Below are 22140 nucleotides of genomic sequence, written 5' to 3'. Positions count from 1 at the left end.
CTTATTGGACAGTGAGAACTAGAGAAATCATAGAATCTCTGACCCTGATGTTGAGCCATCTCTAAACTCTCTTGTTATGCACGAGAAATCTCTAATATTTGGGTTACCACAAGTTGAGTTTTCTGGTACCTGCAGCCAAGTGCAATGGAACTGACACTCCCAGGGAAAGAGACTAGGAGAGCCCCAGCTCCCCCCCCCCCATTGCCTAGGGAATAATATTCAAACCATCAACCCCATTTTATTTGCACCTCAAAGAACAGTTAAGTCAGCTAACATCAGAATAGAGGGATATCCCAAGCAAAAGGGAAGTGTAGAACAGAGTCATTTCCCCCCCCACACTCAGATCCTCTTTTTGGCCAGAGACACAAAAGTCTAAATAAAACAGCCAAGGTTGGGCATTCCCGTCATGGCTCAGTGGTTAACAAATCCGACTAGGAACCATGAGCTTGCGGGTTCGATCCCTGCCCTTGCTCAGTGGGTTAAGGATCCAGTGTGGCCATGAGCTGTGGTGTAGGTCACAGACAAGGCTCAGATCTGGCGTTGCTGTGGCGTAGGCCGGAGGCTACAGCTCTGATTCAACCCCTAGCCTGGGAACCTTGCCACGGGAGCTGCCCTAGAAATGGCAAAAAATAAAAATAAAAAAAAAATAAATAAAACAGCCAAGTGTTGGGGGGAGCTGGCAGCCTAGGATCAAACTGAAGTGTAGAGAGAGGGCTGGGGGACTGCCGTATCCTGGCTTGGGTCCTTCCTCTGCCACACTCACCTTGGGCAAGTCACTTCCTCTCTCTGAAGTTCAAATCTGATGTGTAAAGTAGGGGATAATCAAGGAGTTGTTGTAGGGCTCACCTCTGAATTGATGGAACTACATTTTTGTCAACAGGGAAGTGCTGGTGAGAAAATCATGGAGATCATTCCTAGAAAGACTGGAGGCCTTAGAAAGTCCTATCACCTGGTCTGAAAAGCAAAAGCACCACTGAATATCTGGTCTGGTTAGCTCGTTAGGCTTAGATTTAATCTTTGAGGGGCAGAGAGTCCCACCAGCCTTACTGAGGGCCATATAGTAGGGAGAGGAGTGGCCTGGAGCTGGGAAAGCCCATTTCTCACAAACAATCTTGGGCCAGGCACAAGGCACCCATCCCTTGAGTGGCCATCTCAGTTGATATCCGAAATGACTGTAGATCAGTACCTTCAGACACACACAGCCTAAATGAATCCCCATCACTGCCCCGTGGGAGGTATTTTTATCCCCCTAATCATGATGGGTCAAATCTAAACACTGAAGTAGGCAGTAGGTTAGCAAGGGTAATTTCTAGGGTAGCTTTGAAGTAGGGAGCTGGGAAGAATAGGCCCCTTCCAGGAAATGCAAAAAGAAAAGCTCAGGGGGACCAGAGCTTTACAGGAAATAGTTTGGACCAGAAAAACAGCATCTAGGCTAGAAGTATAGACAAAGGTTTACATCACTCCACCTTCAACCCTTTATCCACCAACAATGCCAAACCGGTTTGTGTTACAGTTACTACATATTGTTAAAGGATAGTTTCTTTAAAAGGCTATGACCATGACTTTCGTGGACATATAAAACATGTACCAAGGATTTTATTTAGCTCCTTAATTAATGAAGAAACCAGTAAGATGTCACAACTAGTTCCAAGAATCACATATACACAAACAACAAGGAATGTTGAAATTAAAACTACAAATAGATGCCCAAGTGGCTTGTTCCAGAGGGGGTGTGCTAAACCAGCTGTACTTCGACTGGGAAAAATCATTTGGATATCTATGAGCAAGAACCGTTTGCACTGCTCTCCATTATCCACAAGGTACAGGTTCTAAAGTAGCTCAAGGGCAAGGAAAGGTACAGCGGGCCTCATAGAAACACCTAGTTTTCCAGTGAAGACACCCAGGATCCTTTCAGTCTACGTCACAGCATTCAGCATCTTTCCTACATCATCTAGGTGGACCTCCATCATGTTATCTGCTAGACTCCTTGAAAAGGATGCCAACCTCCCAGGAAGTTACCCAGCCTGTTCTAGAGCTAAGGAGGATGGAGGGAAACACTAAGAGGGAGCGGCATATAGGATTCTTGAGCTCAAGGAGGTCTAATGCCAAGGACTATATTTTCCAGAAATAGAGACTGAAGCCCAGAGAGGGAAAGGGATTTTCCTAAAGACACAGAATAGAAATGGAATGACACCTCATCATCCACAGCATACAATTTTTAAGGCAGAGGGGCTGAAGAAAGGAGGTGCCAAGAGGCTTGTCATTCCCCCATAGATGTGTTCTTTTCCTCCCTGAGTCACAGCTACAAAACAAGAGTAAGAATACCTCCCTCCCTGTGCTGTGGGTTGTGAGGTTTGCATAGGAAAAAATGCCTCATTGTAAGCGCTCCAGAAAAATTGTGTCCCTCAGCATCCTGAGTGGCTCTGTGACCCCAGGGCAACAACAGGGGTCATTCTGCTTTCACTCCCCCAGAGGTTGCAACAAACTTAAAGACCGCAGCTTCTCCCCTAAAATGAGTCAAGATGAGTCACAAGCTCCTTTCTGGCCCAGATTTAATAGACCAGAACGGCCTGAGGCCACAGCCACATTTCCTGAGCCAAGCGGGTCTTATTGTATCAAATTTTGAGGGAAACACACATACACACAAAAAGAGGAGAGTTAAAAAATAATAATAAAGTCCAAAAGTCACTGAGCCCCAGGAGGGCTCTGGGGCAGGTGCCGGAGAGTGGGTGGGAGAGATGGTCAGGCAGCAGTGGGAGTTGGGGACCGGAGCCCCAGTGAACAGAGCCCTCAGCACAGGGAACCCACAAACAGACTCTTAGTTCTTTTCCCAGCAGGGCAAAGTCGGTGTGACCTTCACCCAGCTCGCGGGGCAGGGCTCTGCGCATCTTCTGTGTCTTGATATGACTGAGCATCCATCACACAACTGTGCTGTGAGCAATTTGGTCTCGGTCCTCTGCCACATTCTCAATTTCGGGGCATCCCTGATTTCTCTCTGCAGAGAGACTCAAAAGAGGCCCCAGGCTAGAAAGTGGTGGGGTTTTGTTTTGTTTTTTTTCCAACATGCACAGTCACACTGGCCTTTCTCCTTCGCTGGGAGGAGAGTTTGCAAAAGCATCAAAGTCAGGCTAGAAAGGTCCCTCGAAGCTTCTGGCATCCAGCCCTCTGCTTCTACCAGGTCACCTGGAAAAGCCACCGCGGGGAGATTGATCAAAACTTGTCCTCAGAAGAAAGTCCTTCACATTTCCCTGACACTTCAGAGTTTTCAGGTCCCTTTCTTGTCTGTCACTGGAGGAAATTTGACCCTACCTTACCAGATGAGAACAATGGGATTCTGAAAGCCCAGATGAGTTGACTAGGGACACTGCTGAGTCAGGACTAAAACCCACAACTTCCATCACAGTTCTCTATGAGCAATGGGGAAACTAAAGTCAGATAAGGGAAAATAATTTGCCTAAGGTCACACAGGAGGTCACCTGAAGGGCTAGGACTGGAACCTGTGTCCCTTGTAGGTCAAAGCTCTTTTCGTTCTACCACCTTACCTCCCTCCTTGGAGATCTCTTAGGGCAGACCTTCTTCTATGGCACAATGGACATTTGCATTCAGGAAAGGATCGCAAACAGTTTTCCTATCAGGTGGATGGGTTGGCCACGGCTGCATGGACCTCTTTGTTGGAAGACTGAGGGTGCCCGTGAGCTCAGCAGGAGAGAGAACACTTGTTTATCAGCATGTCCTGGATATCATAGGTACACTTGACACTCTCGATTTCCTGTCTTTGTCTCGATTCTATTTTCACTCCCTTTTCTCCTATGATGAGTAGCATTACTGTAGGCAGAATATGAAGGTGACAGAAACAGTCAAATCTAGAACCTTGAAAATGAAAATGACACAAATGGACATAAAACTCATAAGAGCTGCCATCCTTAGAAGAATTCTGATCTTTTTTTGAAAAACCAAAGTACGTAGGACTTGAATGTGGACTCAGCTGGGACGTGGGGCTACCAGCCCTGACGTAGTGAAGGGAGATGCTGTGGGGCAGGAAACAGCTCACCTGAAAGTCAACCCCTACATTCCGGAGGGCTTAGGATTGTGATTTCCAACGTGGCGCTCAGGTCTCAAACCACTGCCTGCTGTCTTATGTGACAGGTTCAGAGGGGCAACATAACACAGGCTCTGGCTGGAGTTCCATTTTAACTCCTCTGGGAGGCAAATGGCTGTGTCTTTGAGCAGCGCCCAGTGCCTTCCAGGAAGTAAATTTAACATACAGCTGAGTAGCAGACTAAATTACAATTCCCATTTCTCCCCTGTGCTGTCATTTTTAGGATTACAAATCCTTTTTGCCTTGTTACACCATGGACATTTGCCTTCAGGAAATTTGCTTCATTCCCTCTGAGTAGAAGAGAAAAAGTATAAATCCAAGGTCAGCAATGCTGGACTTGGCCATAAGACTCGTTTTAGCCAATGGGACATGGGGGAAACTGACAAAGTGACAGTTCTAAAAACAGCTTTAAGAGGTATCACCTGTTTCAGCTCCTAGACTCCTACTATTTGCCATGATAAAAAGTTTCCCCCAAGTAGTTTCTGCCCCTTCAGGTCAGGTCCTAGAATGAAGACATGTGAGGCAGACCTGAACTGACCCTCATCCTAGAGCCAATCCCTGCTGACCTAAGCAAAGGCCAACAGAGACATGTGAACTGACCAGAAAATCTATGAGCAAGAAAAATACATGTTAACATAACTCACTGATGGGGGGTAGATGGGGTTATTTGTTATGCAGCATTACCAAGCAAAAAAAGTTGACTAGTGCAAACACAGAGACTTTTAGGTTTTCTACCTAAAACATAAATCTCTAAATTTAATCAATATTTTCATATCATATGGACAATTTTTTCATTTATATAGATGTAAATTGATCCCAGGGCATATAGTATGTACATCAATCTCTTATGAACTAGGACAAGAAGAGTCTGCTTCCAAGAATAATCACTACACAGGGAGATTCTGGGGTTCAACCCAGGGCCAACAACCAGAGATATGAAGAAAGTCTTCACCTACATGAGTACAAACAGAAATATTGCAGAAGTCCACCTGTTGCTGAGATGTTACAGACAACAAACAGTTTGGGGAATTATGTTCCCTTACTCCTAACACATGACCCTGGGGATATTTAAGAACAGAAATTCTCAGATATCCAGCATGGGCCATGTTTGTAAAAGAGGTGAGGAAGAGTTCAAGCTTCTTTTGCAATAGCAGAACTCTTTGTTTAAACACAATCTGACATGCACCCTCAATTTATGGAATCAGTAAGGACAGAGCTACTCTGCTTGAAGCCTGTGCAAGAGGCCAAGGCCCTTTCTGGGCAGCCTTTCCTTAATCCCCTGGGAGGTCTTTGCCTGGATATCAGTTGTGGCAGTGGGCAAACTGAGCTCAGGGACAGGAAAAGGATTCTACAGACTCCAATGAGAAAGCCATGGGATTTTAGACTCACTCCAAACTCCAGAACCCTGAGTGACTTCCAACCACATAGTCTGGAAGTGGTCATTTTCATCCTATTTGGAAGAACACAAAATAAAAAGTAGCTATGAATCTTGATACCAGAGGCATGTGCCATGTCAGCAAGCGAGGCAGGGGGCTGTTGCTTCTCTCTAATGTAAGACTCCAGCTGCAAGGCTTGGACTCAACCAATGAGGAGATGAATCTCAAGATCATCTCCTGTATAGGAAGCCATCATTCTGCACACAAGCATCATTGTCCTACATGAATCAAAGTGACAGGACCAGAAGCCCCTCTAAAATCTCCGTGGCCCCTGATTGAGAGAGATTGGAGGCACTCCTGGGAGGCTTTCCATCTCACAGCTGTCAGTGCATGGTGCTGATGCTTTCCATCTCTTGCCTACCCTGGATTCATAATGAAGTGAAATCACAAACTATGCCCCAGGAAAAAGAAGCATCTCTTCTGTGCTTCAGTGCAAGCCATGGAGAAAGGCGAAAAAAAGGACTGGGAAAGAATGAGACAGGTCCTGGATCTATTTACCAAACTTAAAGGGTTTCAGCTGAGTGTGCTCAATTAAGAAGGAAATGAAATAGCTATTGCTCCACCTTTCCTCTGAGGCAACATTATATAACATTGTTTTCTTTCTTCAGAAAGCAGATACAGGAATATGTTTTGAATTAGTGCATCTAGGCACCAGCAAGTTGCCATTTAAAGGGACACAAGCTGAAGAGGATGGAAGGACCAGATCTCATGCAATGTGCAGAGAACCAGCATGAGGATCCAGTGTTCCTTAGTGGCCATCTGAGACTCACAGAGGCAAGTCTTTTTCCTCTTTAAGGCCTCAGTCTTCCCTGGAATTTAAAGGTGGGGGAAGGATCAGAAAGACCTGTCCCAGGCCTCCAGAATTCAGCCCCTCAGAAAGCAGCCTATTTTGGTGCTCTTGACCTTGACCTTGACAAGCCAGCAGGATCTGCAGTTGCCAAGGAACTTGATCTGATTTTCCTTGTGTTTAAGCTGAGTAAGCAAACAAAGCATTTACTTTGTGTTGAAGATTCGGGAAAACTGCCAGAATCATTTTCATTTTTGCAAGAGAAGGAAAATGACCAAGTGAATCGTTCATCCTAACATCATAAAAACCAACTGAGGTTTTTTCCATATTTGAGGAAAACTTGGTTCCACTTACTGCTAAATCTCGTGCCTCAACCATTATGAACTTTAGAATCATTATTTTCACATTAACAATGTTTTACTTTAATATTCACACTATCATTTATGATTTAATTTTTGTACTAGCCATCATTTTATGACTTACAAAAATATTTAAGCATTATTTTGAAAATATTTGAAACAACTGATGGAAAAGGATCTTCAACATATAGAACAGAAAACAAAATCACCAAATTTACTAGTGCTAGAGAATTTTCCTATTCTTAAAAATATTATTTTCAGGAATTCAAACAACCATGAAGACTGGGCAAAAATGTATACTTTAAAACTTTTTTTTTTTTTTTTTTTTTTTAGCCTTCTCTCTTGCTGACAAGTACTACAGTACTTAGAAATTGCCCGAGAAGCTCATAGTTACAGCATTATTTTTTTCCTGACTTGGCAGAGGCAGGACAGGACTGAAACTTAGGCCCCTTGCTTCCTGGTTCAGTTCTCAGGCCACAACAGAAGAGTCTTCACGTTATGAATTAGTTCTCTCTGAAAAGGCTTCTCGCCTCCAAAATAAGACTCTTCCCAACCACTAAGTAAAGCTTGTGAGGCCTTTCACAATTACTCAGAAGCAAAGATTCCCCAGCACAGAAGCAAGGCATAATATAAACACCTCACAGCCTAGGTCTGTGCCAAAGTTCCAGGCCCCACGTGGCATGGCCAGTCCCAAAACCAAGATGGCCCCAAAGTGGCTAACCCCAGAGAGCACCAGAGACTTACAAAACTGTCCTCGAGTGTCTCCTTGTCCCTTGTGTTGGACACAGTGAATAGAATGTCCTACCCCTGTCTGCCTATTTTCTCCCTCTCTTTCCATCTATCCCTCCATCCATTCAGTCATCCATCTATAGTCGCCTGGCTCCATCAAGTCCTCAGTTCTCATCCCGCCCTGTATCAATGTCTTTTGCCATTAACAGTTAAGTCCCCTCCCGCTCTGCCTCTAGGTCCAGCCTTGGAACTTGCTGTGGCCAAGGGGATATTAGCAGATGTGACACCAGAGGCAAAAAAAAATTCCCTGCATGTGTTTACTCATCATTTGTGGCCCCTTCCATGGGCATAGGCTAGCTTGCTAAAATATGACAGGCATGTGAAACAGAGTCAAGCCATCCCAGTTGTCCCAGCCATGATCACTTTAGATCATCCAGTAGCCAGCCAGTTCCTCAGATGTGTGAGCAGGTCCAGTCAAGATTAGCAGGGCTGCCTAGCTGACCACCCCAGACACCTGAGCAATAAAAAGGCATTGTCATAAGCCACCAAGGTTTTGTAGTTATTTGTTAGTATTATTTGGGTGATAAATAACTGATGTAAGATCCAACATTTACCAGTGTTTTCTATGTCTTATGCTGAATTATGAACCATAAAGAGAAATTAGTAACGGTTCTCTCTCATAAGGGACCCCAATCTGCTGAAAAGATACACAGAACATCTCTTTATCTAGGAGGCTCTTGCCCCATTATCCCCCACCAGAACTCCCAAGACTTAACTTGTATCCTCTTAACAACAAGATTACTTACTAATGGAGGCAGAATGAGGCAGTGGAATATCTGTAAAGATATGTTTGTTTGTTTGTTTGTTTTAAAGAACAGCTGTTAAACACACAGGTTTTTTTGGTCTGTTTTTTAGCTGCACCCACAGCATGTGGAAGTTCCTGGCCATGGATCAAATCTATGCCAGAGCAGCAAGCCAAGCTCCTGCAGTCACAATGCTGGATCCTTAACCCACTGTACCACAAGGGAACTCCCCACACAAGTTTTATTCTATTGTATGAAAAGCCTAGAGACAGTCATTTCAGGCCTGGTATTGTGTTCTGCAAAGTCAGACACTCAGAATTCTGCTATCTGGATGTTCCCCTATCCTCAACACACGGCTTCCACCTCATAATCCAAGACAGCTGCTCAAGCTCCAGCCATCACCTTCATATTACAACCAGTAAGATGGAGGAAGGACAAATTAATGTTTCCAGAAGATGCACAGAATCCTATTGCTTATTTTTCATTGGCCAGAACTTAAGTCTACTGGCTACATCAACTGCAAAGAAGACTGGAAAATAGGTCTTTATTCCAGACAATTATATGCTAAGCCACAAGTTGGAGGTTCTATTAATAAGGGGGAAGTAGAAGATGGAAATTGGCAAACAAGTCCAAACAGGTTTTGGATCAAACAGACCTAGATCCATATTACTGCTCAATCAGCAACTCAACATGTAAATTTGGGAAAATTCTTCCCTTCTTTAGGCCTTGGTGTTCCTATCTATACAATGGAGGCAAGGGAGAGATGCAGGTCTGCATAGCCTCTTTAATCTCCTTCTGGTTCTTCCCTTTCCAGAATCACAGAATGAAGTTTCTGAAGCAGTTAGCTTTCCATCAGAGATGGAAACTCAGGTGACATCTCCCTTAGTCTGAAAACATTTAGTGAACAAAAGAGTAAATGCCCATTACAAACCTGGGTGGATAAAGAGAGAGATCTATGTGAACTCTCTTATTGCTGCTTTTCAAATGCATAGAAAAAGCTGTCTCAGGAGCCTAGAAGCCTCTAAGCTGACCTCAGGCACCTAGCAGTGGCTATAACCCTCAGGCACCTAGTAGTGGTCAGAGAACAAAGATCAAATTATACCACTCAACTCCTGCCCTGGGACCCAGTGCAAGGAAGTTGTCCAATCCAAAAATATTTGAGGCGTTCCCGTCGTGGCGCAGTGGTTAACGAATCCAACTAGGAACCATGAGGTTGCGGGTTCGATCCCTGGCCTTGCTCAGTGGGTTAAGGATCTGGCGCTGCCGTGAGCTGTGGTGTAGGTTGCAGACGCGGCTCGGATCCTGCATTGCTCTGGCATAGGCTGGCAGCTACAGCTCCGATTAGACCCCTAGCCTGGGAACCTCCATATGCTGCGGGAGCAGCCCAAGAAATGGCAAAAAGACACACACACACACACACACACACACACACACACACAAATTTGAGAAGGGAGCAGTCAGATGTTCAAAATCCAGCCAGACAACATTTATGTGACCCTGTTTTGGAGTTGGAATAGAGAACAAACATATTTTAATTTATTGCCATCAAATTACATAGCCCATATAAGGTACGCTTTATAAAGAAGAAATAAACCTTTGCTCAGAGTCTAATTAAGGTTTTCTCTAAGCCTTATAAAGCCTTACAATTATGTGATAAAGAAACAACCTCTGGGTTAGGACAATATCCTAAGGCTTTCTAATCTTAAAGATAAGAACCCTTCTTCCAAAATAAGCCTAGATCTATGGCTTTGTCTTTATTTGCTTTGAAAACATTGTTATTGAATTTGCAGTCAAAATGATTCTACTTTTATAAATCAGACTCAATTTACAACTCAGAAATCCTGCTCCTTTAAAATTTAAGTATCTGCGCCTTTGGGGGGAAGATTTCAAAATGGCACTGAAGCCCAGGGCCAGCAGAATGCTCCATCTGCCATAAAATTTACAGCTGCCTGAATTCTGTATGAAATGTATGCACAACAACGAGAAAACAGCAACATTAGGTATTGAATATTTCCTCTGTACCTATTACTTTAAGTTCAATGTCCCAACAAATCCTTAAAATTCCTGAGAGTTAGGTGTTATGACCCATTTAGAGGCAAGAACACAGAGGATCAGAGAAATCACATAACATGTCCAAGGTCACATTTCATCTTAGGCAGTTGCTCCTGAATACTGGCACAGAGTTAACACTCATATTACTATTATGCTGGCTCTCCCTAAAATGATTCTTGCCTATATTTGGCCAAGGTGGCCCCAAGGATTTCCCCAAACCCACAGCGTCTAGCTGACTTCCACAGGAGAAGCTCTCCTGCAGAACTCTAGCATCCTTACCAAAGTCAAAGGATTTGTCTTCTGGTATTGGTTTCTGAGAATGTTGGATTTCACTTTTTAGGGCTTCATCAGAACAATCTTAAGACTCTCTTCCATATGCCTGGGGAGTCTTGAAATCAGCTATAATTGTTTAAATGGAGAATCACCATGAACAGGGTAGGACCTCAAACTGGCAGTTTCCAACCTTTCTTTACAGTAAAAGAAGCAAGCCTCTGGTGTGTCCAGTTGAAGAGATAACTGATGAGCATGTTTAGGCAGTCAGCTGTTAGAAAGAGTTGCTGTGTGCTCCACTTGGATGTACCATCAATTCTAATGGGGCACCTTTGCCCATCGATAGACCAGATAAATTATTGGAAGAAGATATGTAGATACACCAGTAGATAACTCTACTGATTGGGAAACCTTGAATCTCTCTTTTTCAACTCATTTAAAAATCTTTTTTTTTTTTCCTCTGTAAGACATTGTCCTTTGTCTTGTAACATGTTCCTTCTCTATCCCTCTATAGCTTGACACTGTATGAGAATGTTTTCCTTCATCCCGTTTACTTCTTTCAAGCATCAAGGCAACAATAAATATAGATTCTTACTCAAACCTGATTAAAGTATATTTATGCACCATTCTCCATGTATATATATATGGTACGCTGCTGGGATTTATTATATAAAGAGACATAATAAACAATATTGCTGTTTAGACGTCAGCGGGAAAAAGGCAGGGTCTCAAGCTTGCTCCTTCATCATCCCCATCTGGGTCAGGCAAGGTGATGGAGCTTTGTGAGCACAGAGGCTTACAAAGAGAGCACAGAGAAGTGTGTGGCTACATAAAGGCAGCCTGGTGAGACACTGGGGAAGGCATATGTCCCTCCAAAATATACCACACGGTGCAATTCAACAAGCACTTTCACAGATGCTTATTCTTCAGGCCCTGGGCACATGGGGATTGTGGGTTCCACTTCAGAGATGAGCAAATGAGACACAAAGAAGGGAGGTGATTTGCGCCGAGTGAGAAAGGCAGAAACCTGAATCCACCTAAGAGTAACCAATCTTTTAGTCCAGGGACCTAGCAGGTCACCTGGTGTTAAGGGAAAAATATCCTGGAAGGAATGGAGGAAGCCCATGTTTTAACTGTGGACGACATGCTGCCCTCCACTTCCCATGGCTCCTTCTTCTCTATCCACTGTTTGAAAAGAGGAGGGAGGACAAACAAAGCTCAGCACCAACAGGGGCTGCCCAGCAGGAGTTCTTGAGAAATGGCCAACACCTAGCAGTGTCCTGGGGCTGTGCTCAGGTGAGAGGGACTTGTAAAGGGGCTTGCATCACCTTTTTGGAAGCCAAGCCCTTTCAGTTGCTGCCCAAGAAGGCCCAGAATGAAAAGCCCTCTGGTTCTGCTCCACAGCAAATAGTAACACTGTGAAGTTTCACTGTACTAAAGAGATGATTCAGTAATTACTCAGAGAAACCGTAGCATTTCAGAGATGTTCTCCTGGACTACAGCATGTACAGTGATCTGAGCTTCGTCTTCCTGCCACAGCCTTTGCATTTAGTGTCAGATCTGAGTAATAAGTGACATATTAAATGACTGGTGACAATGTTTACCCTTCCTTCCTCCATACCCCCACCACACTCAGAAGTCAGCCAACATGACAAAATTTCAAGACCAAAACCTTCACTGAGAACAGTGAAACTTTGATTCTCTTCATTTTCCCACAAGTCTCAAATTGATACTGGAAATTTTTTTGTCTCCAGTGTAATCGAAAAATATGTTTTTATTTAGAAACAATCCAAAAGTCAAGCCTATTTTTTAGAATGTGAGATTACGGAGGAGGATTTTTCCAAAAGGTTCATAAGTCTCAATTATGTAAGAGCCACAGAAGGGTTTTATTTGTGACCATCACCTTTGGGCTTTGAAGGGAGTCCAGGGGTTAAGATTCCTGGAAATTGAGAAGCCTAAATTTTTTTGAAAGAATAAACCAAATTTTCAGCTCAAAGAGTAAGGGCAAGAGATGAGTTTACATCGAAAATGATGTCCTTCCACAAGCTGCTTAGAAAGGAACATAAATCCATCCCCTAATATGTATTACACAGGTCATAGATATGATGTACATCAAATCAATATTTCCTAAACTCTGTTTGTTCACACATCATTGTTAGATCTGCCTATTACTTCTAATAGTATTTCCTTAATACTTTTCTTTAAACCATTTCATTATTTTATGCTAAAACAGAGGTACCATAAATGGAAAAGGTCAATATAAAAAAATAAAAACAAAATAATGTGCTTAAATCCTGGTATGATGCTGTCAAGCCTGCAGGCTGTTTTCTTTTTGTTACAAAGGGAGATTGTCGACTTTCTGCAGGCATTACAGAGTGGGCAGCACCTAGCTGAGACTTCTCCCTTTATGTAAATGAAAAGACTGAAAAGGAAGTCACTCTCTCATGACATGATTCAATGCTGTATAATGTCATGTCCATGTCTGACCTTAAGTCATTGCACTTCCCACTAGGGGACTGTGCCCCACACTTAGGGAAAATATTGTGCTAATGCCTGCACAAACATTCCAAGGTCTCTAATTGACCAGAGCTCTGTTCCGACAGTAGATTAAAAGAAAGTAGAATAAACAATCTCAATCTTTCTTCTTATGTGGATAATACATTATATACATTATATATAAAGATCCCATGCCCTGTGTCTCACTTAATCACTGCTGCATAACAAACATCCCTCCAAACTCAGTGGCAATGGTCACTTATTATTGCCTGTGAGTTGCATGGGGTTGGTTGATCTAAGCTGGGGGCTTAGCTGGACTGCCTGCCTGGAGTGACCCTGATTTAGGTCTCTTATTCTCCTTCTGGGACTAATATTCCATCAGGGCAGTGGCAGAGAAACAAGAGCAGAAGTGGCAACATGTTAGACATTCTATGCTTGAAATTCCAAAAATGTCCTTTGTGCCCACAAACCACAGACCAAAGCAAGATACTTAGACAAGTTCAAAATCAAACACAGGGAAATACATTCTACTACACTCTATATTTCATTTGACCTTTTTGGAAAACTTCAACTGACTCTCTCTTACATTACCAAATGCAACATTCTCAGAAGTAAATCTAAGTTCTTACATTTATGGTCTACTGATTCTTGACAACAGTGCTAAGACCATTCAATGGGCAAAGAACATCTTTTCAACAAATGGTGCTGGGACCACTGGAAATCGACATGCAAAACAGTGAAGTTGGGACCTCTACCTCACACTACATACAATTATTAACTCAAAGCAAAGACCTACATGTAAGAGTTAAAACTACAAAATTCTTAGAAGGGAGCAAATCTTCATGCCCTTAGGTTAAGTGGCTGATTTGTTTGATAAGACATCAAAAACACAAGCAACAAAAGAAAAAATGGTTACATGAACTTCGTCAAAATTTAAAACTTTTGTGCTTCAAATGATATCATCAAGAATGTGAAAAAATCAACAGAATGCAAGAAATATTTGCAAATCATATATCTGATAATGGTCTGATATCCAGAATATAAGGAACACTCTTGAAATTCAACCATAAAAAGACAATCTAATTTTCAAGTGGGCAAAGGCATTTAATAGACACTTCTCCAAACAAGATGTACGAAGGGCCAATAAATACATGAAAATATATGCAATACCATTAGTCATTATGAAAACACAAATCAAGACCACAACGGAAGTTCCCATCATGGCGCAGAGGAAACGAATACAACTAGGAAGCATGAGGGTGAGGGTTCGATCCCTGGCCTCACTCAGTGGGTTAAGGATCTGGCACTGTCATGAGCTGTGGTGTAGGTTGCAGACGCGGCTCTGATCTGGCGTTGCTATGGCGTTGCTGTGGCCAGCAGCTACAGCTCTGATTAGACCCTAGCCTGGGAACCTCCATAGGCCGCGAGAGCGGCCCTCAAAGGACAAAAAGACAAAAAAAAAAAAAAAAAAAAGACCACAAGGAGCCACTATTCATACTCACTGAGATAGTTAAAAAAAAAAAAAGACAACAACAAATGTTATTGAGGATGTCAAGAGACTGAAATTTTCATGCACTGCTGGAAGCACCATAAAATGGTAGCACCACCTTGAAAACAGTTTGCTGTTTCTCAAAATGTTAAAACAGTTACCAAATGACTCAGCAAATTTCACCTCCAGGTATATACACCCAAAAGAAAAGAAAGCATATGTCCACTAAAAAAAAAAAATTTGCACACAAACATTCACAGCAGTATTTTTCAGAGCCAAAATGGGGAGACAACCTAAATGTCCATCAACAGATGGGCAGGTAAACAAAACATCATGTATCCATAAAATGGGCTATTACTTGGCAACACAAAAGAATGAAGAACTGATACATGAAACAACATGGATGACTCTTAAAAGATTGTGATAAGTGAAAGAAACGAGATACAAAAGACTACATATTGAATGAGTTAATTTATATGAAATGTCCAGAATAGGTAAATCCATCAAGACAGAAAGCAGATTAGTGGTTGCCAGGGGCTGGAAGGAATGGGGAATACTGAGGAACTGTTATGGGTATGGAGGTTCCTTGGGGGGTGATGCAAATATTCAGGAATTAGTGGTGATGGTTGCACAACTTTATGAATACACTAAGAGCTACTGACTTGTACACTTTAAAAGTGTAAAATTTATGGCGTATGAATTATATCTCAATAAGCCGTCATTTTAAAAACTGAATTTTATAAACAATCCAATTAGAAAGTGGGCAAAGGGGAGTTCCCTCTTGGTCCCTTAAGGATCCAGAATCCTCACTGCTGCGGCTCAGGTCATCACTGTGGCACAGGTTCGATCCCTGGCTGGGGAACTTTTGCATGCTGTGGGTGTAGCCAAGGGGAAAAAAAAAATTGGGCATAGGACATGAAGAGACAGTTCACCAAAGAAGATGTCTGGGTGACTAATAAAGACGTTCAACGTCAGCAGCTAATAAGGAAATGCACATTAAAAGCACAATGAGATACCAGGACACACCTATTAGAATGACTAAAATTACAAAACAAACAAACAAAAACCTAGCGGAAAAAAACACTGGTGAATAGAAAAGAACCACTCATTCACTGCTGGCAGGACGCTAAAATGGCACAAGCATATACACACTGAGGTGTCCGGAATGACTGGCCAATGGGGACCTGCTGTAGAGCACAGAGGACTCTACCCAGTATTCTGTGATCGTCTGTGTGGGAAAAGAATCTGAACAAGAATGGATACGTATATATGTATGACTGAATTACTTTGTTGTACAGCAGAAATTACCACAATCTTATAAATCCACCATACATCAATAACACTTTAAAATGAAATAAAATGGCACAATAAAATAATTTCGTCACTGGCAAAGCCCACTCACAACTCCCGAGAACTAAAAACAGAATCTGGGTAGTAAAATAAAATCTAACCTTTTTCTTTTCTTTTCCTTTGTGCTTAGTCTGCATCATTCCCTCATAGGATACCACAGACAGAGACCAGCGTTCTTAGCTTGAAACAGCTGCATTCAACTGGTGTTCTTACCTTTGAGACAGAGTTAACGCTCTAACAGTCGCGTCTCCAATGGGTGCAGAGGCGCTGCGCACGACACTGCCACTCAAGATGGCGGCCGGCCATGCGCAGAGAGGCTGCGCCAGACACTGGGACCCAGAGCATGCGCAGCACAGCCCTGCAGGACTTGCGGGGACTCCGCCCCTGCCCCAGATCCCCACCGAGCAATCCCGCCCTGGGCCTGGGGGGTGGGGGTGGGGAAGAATGTGGATCCTGGAACAGGAATTCACATCTCTCCATAATTTTTTTTTTTTTTTTTTTTTTTGCTTTTTAGGGCCACACCTGAGGTACATGGAGGTTCCCAGGCTAGGGGTCAAATCGGAGCTACAGCTTCTGGTCTACGCGGCAGCCACAGTAATGCCAGATCTGATCCTCATCTGCAACCTACACCACCGCTCAGGGCAACGCCCGATCCTTAACCCACTGAGCGAGGCCAGGAATCAAATCCACAACCTCACGGTTCCTAGTCAGATTGGTGTCCACCGCGCCATGACGGGAACTCCCCTCCATTCATTGATCAAAGAATAAAATTTTCCTTTGCTTCCAACCCCAACTCAGTCTCCTTCTATTGGTGGGAGCAACAGGAAGCAGGAGGACCCTTGTTGGGGATCAACTTGGGCAGATCGGTAACAATTTGGCACTTTCTTTTAGAACTAAAAATAGGTTTACCATACAATCCAGAAATTGCACTTGGGCATTTACCCTACCGAAGTGAAAACTTATTTTCACCCAGAAACTAGTCCATGAATGTTCAGAGTAGCTTTATTGGTAATGGCCAAAAACTAGAAACCATTCAAATATCTTTCAGTAGGTGACTGGTGAAACAAACTGTGGTACATCCATACCATGGGTTATGAGTCAGCAATGAAAAGAGCTAAACTACTGACACATAAAACTTGGATGAGTCTCAAGGAAATTACGCTGAATGAAAAAAAAATCCATACACACTGCATGTTTCCATTTGTGAACATTCATGAAATGACACAATTATAAATTAGTGGTTTCCAGGAGTTAGACATGGTGGGGATAGGGGGTGGTGTGGCAATAAAGAGGTGATGGGAGTTCTCTCCTGGCTCAGCAGGTTAAGGATATGGCATTGTCACTACTGTGGCTCTGGTTAGAGTTGTGGCACAGGTTCCATCCCTGGCCTGGGAACTTCCCCACCAAAAGCATGGCTAAAAAAAGTGATGGTAGTTTGCCGGAGGCCCGCTCAGGCAGCTAGGGAGCGTATGCTTTTTCCCGAAGAAGATGGACGGACGTCAGCTTTTGCATCGGAGACAGCCTCTTTGTCCCTTCTTTCAGAGCGCTGGACTGCTCAAACTTTATTGGCAACAGTGGTTGATTATATAGACAGTTTTTCACTATAGATTATATTACAGTGTTAAAAGTACATTGGTTAACTATTACATGGTATAGCAGCTATACATCCTGTTTAAAGATCTCTATCTTAACTAAACTTAGTGAGTACTTTGAAGAGGCCATAGACACAAGAATTTAGCATTTACAAACTTTGTTTGTAGACTGGTATTTATCTTCAAAGCGTTATGGCAGGGAGACAGTATGAGTAAATATAAACCAACTAAATTAAACTAGCTATCACTAAAAAGCTTTTAAAATCAAAGACAAAACTCACAGCTAGGTTTTTTGGATAAGATATGGCCAACTTCTATGGACCTCATTAAAATCCTAACTCTAAAGTTACTATATAACGAGTTAATAGATAAACACTATGTTTTAACTAAGTTGGATTTAAATAGGGGAAAAGTTCTTCAGGATGAAATTTTTATTATACTATTGTTGTCACAAATCACCACAGGACAGGACAATAAGAATGGGAAATAAGAATAATAAGTAAATAATCAGGAAAGACTGAGAAGAACTGAATAGCAAATAAAACAGTGGGAAAGACTAGGTTACCCGAAAAACAATCCATGTTCTCTGGTGCAAACATGGAAATTGTTTTCCCAGGAAAGCCCCAAATCTTCCCCATCAACATCAAAGTGAGGGCTGAGTAACCTGAGGCCTGCCCTTTGCTTGTACCGTGCAGGCAGGCTTTCATCCTGACCAGAGGCCCACCTTCGGCTTGTACCGTTCAGGTGAGCTCCCTTTCTTGGTTAAGAACCTGCTTTCAGGTTTTTTTGCCATCAGGCAAGGTCCTTGTTTTGAGTCCCTGCATTTTCTTGACTCCCCGAAGTAGTTAAGTGTCTTGGTTGTGATGGTGGTTACATGAAGCCACTTATGATAACATTGTGTACAGCTACACATGTACACAACATAACTGGTGAACTTTGAATAAGTTCTGTGGATTGTACCAGTGCTAATTTCCCGGTTTTGATATCATTTTGTTTGTTTGTTTGTCTTTTGTCTTTCTAGGCCCTCACCCTAGGCATATGGAGGTTCCCAGGCTAAGGGTCGAATCGGAGCTGTAGCTGCTGGTCTATCCCACAGCCACAGCAATGCCAGATCCAAGCTGCATCTGCGACCTACACCACAGCTCACGGCAACACCGGATGCTTAACCCACTGAGAGAGGCCAGGGATCGAACCCACAACCTAGTGGTTCCCAGTTGGATTCGTTTCCACTGCACCATAGTGGGAACTCCATCCAGGTTTTTATACCATTGGGGACACAAAATATTAACATGAGGGGAGTCTGGGTCAGGGTTTGTGCACATTTCCTTGCAACTTCCTATGATTTTGTAATTATTTCAAAATAAAGTTTTTTGAAAACCTATACCCAAAATTTACTCCTTCTGAATTCTCTAATTTCATAGCCACACATGTGAAATGTAGACACACAGGCAGCAGCCCAGCTCCCCCTTAACCTTCACTCCCAATATCAAATAACAAGACAAATAGTGGATGGAGTTCCTGTTGTGGCTCAGGGGAAAAGAATCTGACTAGTTAGTATCCATGAGGACACAGGTTCGATCCCTGGCCTCACTCAGTGGGTTAAGGATCCAGTGTTGCCATGGCTGTGGTGCCGGTTGGCAGCTACAGCTCAGATTCGACCCCTAGTCTGGCAACCTGCAAATGCCACTCAGGAGGCCCTAAAAAGACTAAATAAATAAATAAATAAATAAATAAATAAATAAAAGAAGAAGAAGAAGAAAGAAAGAAAAATAGGGAGTTCCTGTCGTGGCGCAGTGGTTAACGAATCCGACTAGGAACCATGACGTTGCGGGTTCGGTGCCTGGCCTTGCTCAGTGGGTTAAGGGTCCGGCGTTGCCGTGAGCTGTGGTGTAGGTTGCAGATGCGGCTCGGATCCCGCGTTGCTGTGGCTCTGGCATAGGCTGGTGGCTACAGCTCCGATTCAACCCCTAGCCTGGGAACCTCCATATGCCGTGGGAGCGGCCCTAGAAATAGCAACAACAACAACCAAAAGCCAAAAAAAAAAAAAAAAAAAAGAAGAAGAAGAAAGAAGGAAAAATAGGCCATATTTACTGAATGCTACTTCTCTTCCAGGAGAAGACTGAGAGCACTACAGTCAGCTCTCCATATCCAAGGGGTTTCAGCCACAGATTCAACCAACCACAATAGAAAATACTCAGGAAAAAAAAAAAATCTGGAAAGTTCCCCAAAGCAAAACTTGAATTTGCTGCACTCCAGCAATGCTTTACATAGCATTTACACTGTATTAAGTATTATAAGTAATCTATGGATTTAAATTATATGAAAGGTTCTGCAGAGATTATATACAAATACAACATCATTTTATATAAGGAACTTGAGCATCTTCTGATTCGATATCCTTGGGGGTGGGTCCTGGAAGCAATTCCCTGAAGACACCAAGGGACAGCTGTACACTGACAACATGCCATGGCTGCTCTAAAGTTTTCCTCACATTGGAATTCCTGTCGTGGCACAGCTGAAACGAATCTGACTAGGAACCATGAGGTTGTGGGTACGATCCCTGGCCTTGCCCAGTGGGTTAAGGATCCAGCGTTGCTGTGAGCTGTGGTGTAGGTCACAGACACAGCTCAGATCCTGCTTTGTTGTGGCTGTGGTGTAGGCCAGCAGCTGCAGCTCTGATTGGACCCCTAGCCTGGGAACTTCCATATGCAGTGGGTGTGGGCCTAAAAAGAAAAAAAAATTTTTTAATTTAAAAAATTAAAGTATTCCTCACATCAACCCCACATCAATTCTATTATTATTCCAGTTTTATTTTTTAATTTTTTAATTTTATTTTATTTTTTTGGTCTTTTTGTTATTTTAGGGCTGAACCGGAGGCATGTGGAGGTTCCCAGGCAAGGGGTCTAATCTGAGCTGTAGCCACCAGCCTACACCACAGCCACAGCAACACCAGATCTGAGCTGCGTCTGCAACCTACACCACAGCTCACAGCAATACCGGATCCTCAACCCACTGAGCAAGGCCAGGGATCAAACCCATGTCCTCATGGATACTAGTTGGGTTAATTAACCACTGAGCTACGATGGAAACTCCATTATTCCCATTTTAAAGGTAAGAAAACTGAAGATTAGAGGGGTTAATGGCCACGGCCAAGGTCATACACCAAGTTACAAGGGCAACTCAATGATTACTCAAGCCACCTAACTCCAGAGCCCATACTCTTTGGAATCACCAGATTCAAAATCCACCCACTCGTCTTAGGCCAGTGTGTTAGTTCAGGACTTAAGTACTCTCGACCTGGACCAAGAATTAGTACAGGGGCCTGCTGACTGGACTTCTACCCCAGAGCCAAGAAAAAGGAAGCAACCATACCATTTAAGCTTTAATGGTAAACCACCCCAAACAGAAGAGTCTCCTAACTTTCCTATGCAAAGTTTTTTTATAAGCATTTTGGCCAACTTGAATACATATGTATTTAGCGTTATGTGTGAAATAACCAAGCTTCTATTTACAAGGATCCAATACAGGACATGTGTATATAGCAGCATATTATATAAAATATGTAAGTTTGGAAATACTGCTATCCTCACTCTCCCAATTGTCTGAAATGATTTCATTCAAATGCTTCTCATACATCTCTAACATCAGTATCTTTACAATTTTCTTTTTTTTTAATGATTATTTTTTCCATTATAGCTGGTCTACAGTGTTAAGATTTGTGTTTTGTTTTGTTTGCTTTTTAGGGCCGCACCCACAGCATATGGAAGTTCCCAGGCTAGGGGTCAAATTGGAGCTGTAGATGCCAGCCTACGCCACAGCCACAGCCACAGCAACACTGGGATCTGAGCCATATCTGCGACCTACATCACAGCTCACAGCAATGCCAGATCCCCAACCCACTGAGCAAAACCAGGAAATGAACCTGCATCTTCATGGATACTAGTCGGATTTGTTTCTGTTGCACCACAATGGGAACTCCTACAATTTTCATTTAACACAGGTTTCTAGAGTGTAATGTTTTCATTTCTCAGGTTATTTGAAAAAATGCCCTTTTTTCAATCCATATAGAGAAGGCTGTTCCTGAAAAGCTAAAATATCCATTTATACAGTATCAAGAAAAGTTAGATTTTTTAAATTTGTTGTAGTTTACTACACTGGCTGCAAGTTAAAAATCGTACTGTATTGTAAACTTCAAAGCTGCTGACAGACTGGATCTTTTCTTTTTTTCTTTTTCTGGCTGCACCTGCGGCATATGGAAGTTCCCAGGCTAGGGGTCGAATGCAAACTACATCTGCCGACCAACACCACAGCCACAGCACTGCCAGATCCACGGCCTACACCACAGCTTGCAGCAATCCCTGATCTTAGCCCACTGAGGGAGGCCAGGGATCAAATCTGCATCTGCACAGATACTATGCCAGGTTCTTAGCCCACTGAGCCACAGTGGGTGCTCCAACTAAGAGACTAGATCTTAATTGTTCTCAACATGAAAAGGAAATATAAACATGTGCTGTGATCAGGGTGTTAGCTAACACTGCTATAGTAATCATGTTGTCATATATAAGTGTATCAAACTAACATGTACGTCTCAAAATTACACAATGTTAATATGACAATTATAAATCACTTTTTTATTTTATTTTATTATTTTATTTTTTTGTCTTTTTTTGCTATTTCT

At 42.8% G+C, this 22140-nt stretch overlaps 1 long non-coding RNA gene across 1 annotated transcript; it reads right to left on the bottom strand.

The window, feature by feature from the left end:
* Positions 1–1576: 1576 nt before the first annotated feature.
* On the bottom strand, positions 1577–16136 carry LOC146407168 (uncharacterized). Its single transcript, XR_014826028.1, has 3 exons — positions 16084–16136; positions 3543–3825; positions 1577–3183 (listed from the first exon to the last, which is right to left on the bottom strand). It is a non-coding gene; the product is annotated as an uncharacterized LOC146407168 (long non-coding RNA).
* Between the last annotated feature and the right edge of the window lie 6004 nt (positions 16137–22140).

The sequence above is a fragment of the Sus scrofa genome, chromosome 1, assembly GCF_054392235.1.
Source record: "Sus scrofa isolate SSC_HxYL_T2T_F1_AM1 chromosome 1, Sscrofa_HxYL_maternal_Yorkshire_Landrace_v2.0, whole genome shotgun sequence".
Lineage (NCBI taxonomy): Eukaryota > Metazoa > Chordata > Mammalia > Artiodactyla > Suidae > Sus > Sus scrofa.
This window is presented reverse-complemented; position numbering and strand designations above follow the sequence as displayed.